Raw genomic sequence first — 11287 nt, 5'->3', positions numbered from 1 at the left:
AACTCCAGTGGTCGATGCTTGACATCGTAGTAGCTCTTCTGACGACTCAGCGGTTCCTTCAGCTTTTCCCTGATCATCTGGATCTGCAGGATGGTATCTTGGACAAAGTCCAAGCCAAACAACTCACGATCCCCAACCTTCGACCAGCAGGTAGGTGTATGACACCCCCTACCGTACAACGCCTCATAGGGTGCCATGCCCAGGCTAGCATGGAAACTGTTGTTATAAGAAAACTCTACCAATGGAAGGTATTTATCCCATGCCGAGCCCTGCTCCAACGTGCAAGCCCGCAACATGTCCTCCAAGGTCTGGATAGTCCGCTCAGTCTGTCCATCAGTCTGAGGGTGATAGGCGGTACTCAATCTCAACTGTGTACCAAAAGCTCCGTGTAGCGCCTCCCATAACCGAGATGTGAACTTCGGGTCCCTATCACTGATGATGCTCACGGGCACCCCGTGAAGCCTCACAATCTCGCGAACATACAGTTTGGCCAACTGCTCTGTAGTGAAGCTCACCTTCACTGGAAGAAAATGGGCAGACTTCGTCAGTCTGTCCACAATGACTCATATCGAGTCACAGCCAACCTGAGTCTTCGGCAGACCCACAACGAAGTCCATGGAAATGCTCTCCCATTTCCACTCCGGAATCTCAAGAGGTTGAAGTTTACCAGACGGCTTCTGGTGTTCAATCTTCATTTTCTGGCAAACCAAACACTTGGACACAAAGATACCAACATCTTTCTTCATGCCCGGCCACCAGAAGTTCTTCTTCAAGTCTTGATACATGTTAGTAGCACCAGGGTGGATAGAAAACTGACCCTTATGACCTTCTGCCATAACCTCTTCTGTCAACGGACCTCGAGGAACCACAATCCTCTGCTGGAACAAAAGCAATCCATCATCATTCCAAGACACACCGTCTTGGTTCTTCACATAATCCAGACACTCTCTCTGAACTTGTGCCTCTTTAATCTTTTCTAGCAGTTCGTTCACAACATCTGATGCTTCCAACCCGAGAAGTACGCTCACACACGGAGCGGTCACTGCCACGTGGCGGAACTTCTCAACCACATCGAAGTTACCAAGTAGAAAACTGGATGAACTACTGGATTTCCGACTCAAAGCATCAGCTACCACATTGACCTTGCCCGGATGATACCTTAGCTCAAAGTCGTAGTCCTTGATGAACTCAAGCCATCTCCTCTGCCTCATGTTCAACTCCTTCTGGTCGAACAGGTACTTCAAACTCTTGTGGTCACTGAACACCACGAACCTCAAACCAAAAAGATAATGCCTCAAAATCTTGAAAGCAAACACAATCGCAGCCAACTCCAAATCATGAGTCGGGTAGTTCTCGTCATGAGGCTTCAACTGCCTCGAAGCAAAAGCAACAGCTCTACCAGACTACATCAGCACACAGCCCAGCCCCTTTCCAAAAGCATCACAATAAAGCTCAAACTGCTCCTCAGGATCAACACAGGTGAAGAAGTCAATCTCTCCTTCAACTCCTGAAAGCACGCCTCACACTCGTGAGTCCACACAAATGGAGTCTCCTTTCGGGTAAGGCGAGTCAAAGGGAGAACCATCGTGGAAAAACCCTTGATGAACCTCCGATAGTAACCTGCCAAACCTAAGAAGCTCCTCACCTCCGTAGCTGTCTTGGGTCTCTCCCAATCCAACACGGCCTCAATCTTGTTGGGATCCACTGCAACTCCATCTGCTGAATTCACATGCCCCAGAAACTTGACTGATTTGAGCCAAAACTCACACTTAGAAGGTTTAGCATAAAGTTTTTTCTCCTTCAGCACTTGCAGAACAATCCTCAAATGCTTCGCATGCTCCTCCTCAGTCTTGGAGTAGATCAGAATATCATCAATGAAGACAATCACGAACTGATCCAGATACGGCTGGAAAATCCTGTTCATGTAATCCATGAACACTGCCGGTGCATTTGTGAGTCCAAATGGAATCACCAAATACTCAAAATGACCGTATCTCGAACGAAACGCGGTCTTCGGGACATCCTCCGGCTTCACCCGAATCTGATGGTATCCGGATCGGAGATCAATATTGGAATACACACAAGCACCCCTGAGCTGATCCAACAAATCATCAATCCGAGGAAGGGGATACTTGTTCTTGATTGTCACCTTGTTCAACTGCCTATAGTCGGTGCACAATCGCATTGTCCCGTCCTTCTTCTTCACAAAGATAATCGGTGCTCCCCAAGGAGACACACTCCGTCTAATGAAATCTTTCGCCGAAAGATCCTCAATATGCTTCTTAAGCTCAGCCAACTCCGGTGGCGACATCCGATAAGGAGCTAAAGAAATCGGCCCCACACCAGGCAACAAGTCAATGGAGAACTCTATCTCCCGCTGTGGCGGAAACTTAGGAATCTCCTCAGGAAACACTTAAAGGAACTCCCCCACCACAAGAATACCAGTGATGTCCTCCTGTGTCCCACTCGCCAAACCACCCAACATGACATAACCCAATGCCCCTGCTCGCAACGCTCTCCTGGCTTGCAGCAGTGAAATGTATGGCGAGGAACTAGCTGTGGAATCACACGGAGACATCACCACGCGCTTTGCACAACAATCAATCAATGCACAGTTTCTAGACAATCAATCCATGCCCAGAATAATCTCAAGGTTGGCCATCGGCAATCCTATCAGATCTACCGAGAACTCACGGCCATCCCACTGAAACGCTACATCGCGATGTACAGTGGTAGAATCACAAATCTCTCCGGTGGCGGTAGTCACCCGCAACGGTGGAGAAAGCACAGCACTGGGCAACTCAAGCCCCAAAGCAATCAGGGTAGCAACAAACGAATGAGTAGCCCCGGAATCAAAGATAGCATCAACAAAAGAATCACAAATAGACACAGTACCTCTGACAAGGTTCGGAGCGCGGTCCGACTGCTGCCTATCCAGTGTATACACTCTCCCAACAGAAGGTGGCACTGCAGGTGCCGAAGAAGATGCCATCGGAACCATCTGCAAAAGAACTGCCTGAACAGCTGCAGCTCTCGCCGTCGACGACGGACAATCTCTAGAGAAGTGGCCCTCCTTGCCACACTTGAAGCACATCAACTGCCCCGTAGCACAGCGTCCCACATGCTCCTTCCCACATCCCGAACATCTCGGAGTGGTAGGAGGCCTAGCAGAACTCCCCTGATGTGAAACAACTCTCTTGAACTGACCAGGCGCCTGCCTAGTCGCTAACTGCTTTCCCTTGCTCTTATCAACAAACCTCCTGTCCTTCCAAGAAGTAGGAGCAGGAGTGGAACCACGTGTTCCCTTGCTCTCCTCAACCTTGACCCTCTTGGCCTTGCTTGCTGTGCAGACATCCTCAATGTCCTTACACTGCTGAACCAGTGTACCAAAGTCCATCGAAGCAGCACCAGCAAGATGCTCAGCAATCACCTCACTAAATCCCCTGCGGAACTTAGCTGCCAGAAACAACGGAGTAGGAGGAACCATCCGGAAGTGTGCAAACTTCACTAGCTCATTAAACTTAGCCAGGTACTCATCAACAGACATCGAGCTTTGTACCAAACGATCAAACTCTCCCTGCTTCCTCTCCTGCGCATCATAGGGAAAGTATCGGCCCAGAAAGAACTCCTCAAAGAATGGCCACGTCATGACACGGCCCTGCTTCTCAAAAGCACGAGAGGTGTGCGTCCACCACTCATGGGCATCGCCCTCCAGCATGTAGGTCGAGAACATCAGCTTCTGTGGGTCTGTACACTGCATAACCCGAAAAATCTTGTCCAGCGACTCTAGCCATCTCGCAGCAACAATAGGATCCAAAGACCCCTCAAACACAGGTGGCTTATTTTTCCTGAAAGCATTCAGCCGGCGATCGATCACATCACGATCCTCAGCAATCCCCACAAGGGGCTCCCCCGTTTCAGCGGCATGAGTAGCACTGCCGATGTGACTATAACTCTCCTCCTGAACACTAGGTGGAGGCGGTGGCGGTGGTGGCGGTGGTGGTGGAGCCTGGCGAACAGCAGGACCAGCTCTCATCTCCTCCAACATGACTCTCATCATCGTCATGTTCGCCATCCTATTCGCCTTGAGGACTTCCTCAGTGGTCCTCCGGTTCGCTTCACGAACCTCAGCTGTGGCTATCCGGTTCGCCTCGCGAACAGCTTCCATCATTGCCGCGTTGGCCAATCTAGTGGCCTCCTGATCGGCTAACCTAGCTGCCTGCATCTCAGCCAATGCAGTCAGGATAGGATCAGGTTGATCCTCAGAAGTCTCTCGTGTTCTCCCGGACCTTACCATGACTCTGCACAAGTTACACAAATTATGAGTTGATAAGGCCCACGCAATGTGATCACACATACAGCATCATAATAAAATTCGACGGAGTAAACACAAAGACAGACACAACCAAACAACCTAGCAATTGCAATACATACAGGCTTTTCCCTCGAACCATTGCTCTAATACCATAAATGTAACACCCCGTATATATCCAATAATGTTATCATAATATCGTATTAAGCTGCGCTTAATTAAAAATGCGAAATTACTTTTTCTTTTCAATTATGATGCCATTAACATTAGCAACTTGCTTAATAATCAATTAATAAAACATCGTCTGTACGTAATTGCAATAAAACAGCTAACTGAAATACCTCATAACATAAATAATATAAGTGTGGCTCTAGTCACGAAACTACAACAATGTAGACCGGACCATCTAACAGTTTATACAACTCCAATCTAAAAAGTACTAACAGAGAGTGTCATGGACAATCCTCATGCTAACTCAAATAAGGCAACATGCCCAACATTAGTCTCACCAACAACATAATGATAAAAGGCATAAAACATAATCAGCATCAATATCCAGTCATGCTAACAAATAAGCAGAAACAACAAAATCAGCTAAGCTCCGGCCTCTTGCCGCCTGAGGCATCAGTACCCATACTAACTGATCCTGAAATAAGCATTCCCCAAACGTGGGGTAATATCTCTAATCTAGAAATCTCAGTAAGTCAGTGAGTCCTCAAGGATCTTCCACCCCAAGCTCACTTACATGTGCAATATAAGTTCAAAAGCAGTTTATCATTTATCATTTCTAAAACAATGCAATGCGGCAGATAATCATGCCATGTGTGTCAATACTAATCTACTGGCCAGAGAAGTGCAGGAATACGTCTATTACCCACACATAGTTCAAGATGATACTTGCATCCACCCCGGACCACCGTATTGTATGACGCCACATACTCAGGCTCCCCGTCAAGATGGAACAACACATGCATATTAAAAGCCATTACACATAAAGCTCAACAACATTTCAAATATTCAAAGCATGTAACACAGCATGCATATAACCATACCCCCATGGGACATGGTGGAACCACAACATGGCTAAACCGAGGAAATGAAAGCTTACCTTGCAAGCTAACTCCAAAAGCCAAGAGTCCACAGCTCAAAGTCCAAACACAGCAGATTCACAATCTGTTATGGACCAATACTAAATCAATAACATGTACCACATGCATACAAATTAAAGACAACGTCTTTTCATTACGCTTTACGTCTTAAGGCTCCATACCAAGCCATAAGTCCTTAATCACAACGATTCTGACTTAGTTCATTAATTACAGAAGTTCCACTTCAGCAATCTAGGGTCCACAAACCCCCAATAGCCTACTGTACACACAGCACAACTACTGTTCTACGAAATCCCAGAATATCCGGATATTCCTCGGGACTATATCCGGATATGCAATATCAGGATATCTCACTGGACATATCCGGATATCCAGAATCCCGTATCCGGATATCTATTATCCGGATATCCAGAATCCCGTATCCGGATATCTATTATCCGGATACTCAAAACCCATATCCGGATATCACATATCCGGATATTCATCGGGCACATATCCGGATATTTCACGACAGAATGCAGAAAATGCATTTCGTGAAGATATCCATCCAAGGTTGGGTTTTTAACGATTTAAAGCACCTAAACATGCATTTCTAGGTGTGTTCAACATTACCCAACAACAAGTTATCATCTTTAAACCTTAACATGCATCAAGCTTTCATTTTTAAGTTCAAAGACTCAAGACCAAAGGTGACAAGGCTTACCAAAGCTCAATCAGCCAACAAGAGGTGCTCTTGGAGCTCAAAAGGTCACTCCAAGGTTCTGTCTCTCTCTGCAGACGAAAATGGTGCACAAAGGTGGTTCTTTTACACAACAAGGAAGCTCCTTGAAGCTTCAAAACACCTAAGGAAAGCTCCCTCCTTCCCAAAACGTGAAAACATCAAGCTCACCCTCTCAAGACAGAAGCCAAACTCAGAAATGAAGTCTCTTTCTCACTCACAAGGATTGTTCACACTCACCCAATGTGTTTACAAGAGAAAAAGTGAAGAATCAAGGAAGAAAAGACCTTGAACCTCAAGAAAAGGAAGGAGAAAACCTAAAGGCTGTGTTTCTGGTCAGCCACCAACACAACTCACGTAGCAAAAATCTGGTATTTAGGGCAATGTGTCCTTAATAATGGTATTTATAGCCCAAACGCACTTAAACACACAATATTAACTTTAATTGCTACGCTTATCATTTTAATCCCAAACTTTGGATTATGAAACTACATAATTTTCTAAGATTTATCATATTTTTCTTATAATTTTCTGAGCACCTTTCCGGTACGCGCTTTTCCAAGCCAGTACCGGTTTCTAGCACCAGTTCTCATTATCTGGACTTGAAACTCGTTTTACAAGTCCTACATATCATTCTAGTAATTATCATACACTTATTATAATTTTCCGGGATTACTTTTTCGGTAGGCATTTATACCGACTAGCAGAACCGGTATCTGCACTTTTCTTCCGAAAAACGACTTTCAACATTATTACTCACTTACTATAATTATTAAAGCCTCATAATAATTATTAGGGTCAATTATGGAATCATTTCCTATTTTCTCATAATTTATTAATTAAATTCCTTAATTAACGGTGCAGGTTCTTACAGTCAAGAAGAACAAAGTTCTAGCAACAGGCCACCATGTGCGTGCATATAACGTGGAACATACAATATTCGAGGTTGGCGCGGAATGGGATCGTTCGTATTCTGTCAATCTCCCACAGAGGTTCTATCAATGTGGAAAGTTTAAGGCTTTTAAATACCCGTGCTCTCATGCCGCTGCTGCTGCTGCTTTAAGTGTTTGACGGAATCCTTTCTTATCCGTGGATGATGTTTTCTTGATAACTAACTTGGTCGAGGCTTATTCGTATCTGTGGCAGCTAATTGGTAATGAGGAAGCAATACCACCTAATACAGGTCCACAGCTTATTCCTGACTCCTCTATGTTGCGTGCAAAAGGCCGTCCAAAGTCCACCTGCATCCGTAACGAGATGGATGAAGTTGCGGCAAGTCAAAGCCGTATCAGGTGTGGAATTTGCAAGGAATGAGGCCATAATAACAGAGCCTGTCCCAATCGCGGAGCAAACGATTAACAGAATAATCCTTAGACGTTGATGATTTATTTCTTGTTTCACTTTGACATTATTTTGTATTATTTGCTGTTATGTATGCTTTTTGGTTTTGTTGCATGATTATTTTTCGTTAAAGGTATGCATTTTGTAGATGTTCATGTCAAATACACAACATATAACACCTAGACGTAAATAATACATACAGTCCACAACATAACAAAATACAGTCCAAATACACGTAATTAAACTAAGTAAGTAAATGAAATAAAAAAAACAACAACGAAATGTATCTACGACCACGGTGGCCATGGCCTATGACGTGCATCCCGATCTGGCTTAATACGTCTGTCCCATGCGGGGTTGCCCTCAGGTGCCGCTGGTGGTGGAGTATGGTAATCATCCATCATCGCCTGAATGAAATCATCTGCCGCTGTGTGACCACTCAAATCTGGAGACTGTCGTACATGAACTGAATGACCATGGCCAGATGTACTGGCCTGCATGTGTGATGGCATGACGCCCTGGGTCTGGCTATCAGTGGCCTCAGTAGCATCACTATCATGGCTACTTGGGATAAGCCTTAGTGTTGTCCACACGTAATATGTATCCTCCTGAGTCCACTCCGATACATCAGCCTCAAGACCCTGTGAGTAGGGTTGTGAGTACTACTGCTCGCCCCCTGCCAAGGCCATGGGACTAGCCTGAAAAACTGGCTCCTGTGAATCCATGTAAGGGTGCTGAGACTCGGGCTGACTAGGACCACATGCATACTGTGATCCCTTATGATACATGGGCTGTGAGCCGTACGTAGTCCCAATGACTGGAGGTCTGAACCACCCCTGAGACTCTATCACTGGTCTAGGTCCAACAATCGAAACAGGGACAGCTGGTACTCGCTCACGGGTACATCCTATTCCGCGACCCTCTTGTCTATTACATGGAACATCCAGAGACAACTGAGGCTCAGGTTGTGTCTGTGTTGGGGGTGCCTCAGGTCCAGGCTCATCTACCAGTGAAGACTCCCGAAAAATCCCAATAATCCTCCCAATCTCGGGGTGGATATACTCTAGGCCATAGGTCAAAAACTCTTCAGCAGTGGTTGCATGATACAACATCTCTAGCCCTTCAATCTGTAAATAACAATGTGTAAACAATTATTAAATTATACAATAGTTATGTTTGCAAAAATAAATATGTGGCTCACCATTCGTCCAATCTTTGCTGCCCTCCGCGAAATGTATCTCTTTCCTCTAGCTCTGTACTACTCCATGTACTCATGGTTAGGTGACATCAGCCCGAGTAATGGAGGGGGGACAATGATATGCTAGGCTCTGGCCTGCCATCTAGCTATCCAAGGATGAAGCTTACGCTTCCAGTTCTCATCAACCTTCCCGCGCAGGGTATGATCATGAACCCCTTTCAACTTCCTAGACACATCTGGGATGGGCTGATCCATACCAAACTACCGCATGCACCTGTCCGGTTGACAGGCCTCTACGGTGTGGAAGTAAATAAGGGGTGTGAAATCATACCAAAGATACTGCTGCTGTGGAGTCACATCCAACCATACATAATCGACATATGGTTGCCAAACCACCTACATGGAAAACGATAATCAAAATACGTTGTTCATTAAAATATACATGAATGGTGTACTAAACAGATACTAAGTAGATAAAACCTTACCTCATCTCTACATAGGGTATCCAAGGTTGCCCGGTAATGTACAACCTCATGCGACTTAAACCGCCTGACCGTATTAAACCTGTCATGAGATACATACATCATTAAGCAATTATACAATCAGTAATTAAATAACTCATTAGCGAATACGATTGAAAACCCTAAACCATACCGACATCCATAGTGCGTGCCAGGGTCAAGAGGAGGAGGAAGGGGTGGAGCAATGGGTGGGAATCGAATCCATGCCCAAATCTGTAGAGGTATGTGGCACCCACCCATATCAGATCGACCGACATCTGTACACTCGCACAAATTCCTGAACAAGTGTGCCAGAACCGCAGATCCCCAACTGAAACTGTCTATCTCATCAAATCCTCCCCCAAGCAACGGGATTAGCCGACAACCCATGTTGCTACCTCCAGACTTGTCTGCTAGTAACCAAGTACCTAGCATGCGAGCAATGTGCGCCTTCGTGAAATATATCTCTCGATCATGATCCCCAGCTTCATCAGTCCACCGGGTATATAAACTATAACACCCCGTGTATACCCGGTTTGTTAACATGTCATTGTATTAAGCCACGCTTAATTAAAAGAAATGCGGAATATCTTTTTTCTTTTCAATTATGATGTCATTATCAATTACCAAGTTGATTACTTAATCACTTTCAAAATATTGCCTGTATGTAATTGCAAATAGACAACTAGCTACACTGAATAACCTCAATATATATAAATAAAGGTGAGTATCTAAGTCACGGATCTACAACACGTAATCTAGACATAATCCTGATACATTAATACAAGTCGAAACAAAATAAACATAGTCAATCAATGTGGAATGGACAACTACCATGCTCACCAAATAAGGCAACAAGCCCAGCAGAGTCTCAACAATAACAACATAATCATAAAGATAGAACATAACAGCATCCAAGCATCATAGTATAATCAGCAATATCTAACTCAGCTCTGGCCTCCTGCTGCTCGAGGTCTCAACCCCCGAGTTACCTGAACCTGAGATCTCTAAACAGAAATCTCAGTAAGGCAAGGGGTCCTCAAGGATTTCTCCACCCCAAGCTCACTTACATGTGCAATATAAGTTCAAAAACAGTAATATCATATAAGTTCCAAAATCAGTGCAATGCAGCATATCATCATGTAATGTGTGTTAACTATTCTACTGATCAGAGGAAGTGTAGGATGTACGTTCGTCTACAACCCACAATAGTATACGCCCATGTCGTACCTGCCCACAGGATCATAATCTCGTCTAGGCGAACACCACATACATATCATAGGCATTTGCACTTAACAACTCAAAAGCATTTTAATAAATCAATACATGAAAACACATCATGCGTATAAACCATTCCCTCGTGGGGTATGGTGGAACCAACAATGGCTAAACCAAGGACACAAAAGCTTACCTCTATGCAATCAATCCAAATAAGAGTCCAACCAAGCTAAAGGTCCACAAACAACACTCTCACAGTCTGTTTATACCAACAATCATATCAATACTCATAATCTATAAACATGTAACATAAAGACAACGTTTTCCCTTTACGTTTCGTGTCTTTAGGCTTCTCACAAAGCCACAAACCCTTATTCACTTAGATTCTGACTTAGATTAATTATTACAGAAGTCCACATTAGCCAATCATGGGTCCACAAACCCAAAATTCCATTCTGTATGAACAGTACATCTACTGTCTCAAAATTCCCAGAATATCCGGATATATGTCGGGGGCATATCTGGATATCCATATTCGGATATCCATATCTGAACATCATATCCGGATATCCACATCCGAATATCACAAGACCCTATATCCGGATATTTCGCGACAGAATGCATTTTCTGCATTTCGTGAGATATCACTTACAAGGTTCCACTTTTAACACATTAGTACGTCCAAGCATGCATCTTTAAGCCCCTTTAGCCCAGTTATCATGTTGGTTACTTGTTCATCTTATTAAACATGCCAAGACTTGATCTTTAACAAAGGAAACTCATTATCAAAGTGATGGAACTTATCCAAGGCTCAAAACAGAAAAGAGGGATGCTCTTGGAGCTCTCTATGAAGCTCCTACAATCTGACTTCCAAGGTACACGAAAATGGCA

Source organism: Gastrolobium bilobum, unplaced genomic scaffold, assembly GCF_033153095.1.
Source record: "Gastrolobium bilobum isolate Gb01-03AN ecotype WA unplaced genomic scaffold, APGP_CSIRO_Gbil_v1 utg4620, whole genome shotgun sequence".
Lineage (NCBI taxonomy): Eukaryota > Viridiplantae > Streptophyta > Magnoliopsida > Fabales > Fabaceae > Gastrolobium > Gastrolobium bilobum.
This window is presented reverse-complemented; position numbering follows the sequence as displayed.